Source organism: Penaeus monodon, chromosome 22 (assembly GCF_015228065.2).
Source record: "Penaeus monodon isolate SGIC_2016 chromosome 22, NSTDA_Pmon_1, whole genome shotgun sequence".
NCBI lineage: Eukaryota > Metazoa > Arthropoda > Malacostraca > Decapoda > Penaeidae > Penaeus > Penaeus monodon.
The window spans coordinates 29,692,287-29,692,655 of NC_051407.1; positions in this window are offsets into that span (position 1 = coordinate 29,692,287).

Consider the following 369-nt stretch of genomic DNA (forward strand, 5'->3'; position numbering starts at 1 on the left):
ATTTATCCTACATTTGTTATATGCATTGCTTTATATGCGAAGCCTGTATACATCACATCAATTATAATGATATGACTCAGTAATGATCAAATTTCCTCATTTCCTCTTTTTTGGATCAGAAATGTAAGTATATGTTTTATGTTTTCACTTTTAAATTTATTTCAAAATATGACAGTGCAATTGAAAGCTATGCAACTATTCACTAATTTACTGAGGGTGCTTATAACTATAACTGATCAGAGGCGATTGGCAAATATACAAAATATTTTTTTTCGGGAACTTTAAAGAATAAGGATTTACATTTAATATCAGGAATTATTAACCAAAGTATATTCTGATTGGAAAAAATAGAGAAATTCGAGAGAATTC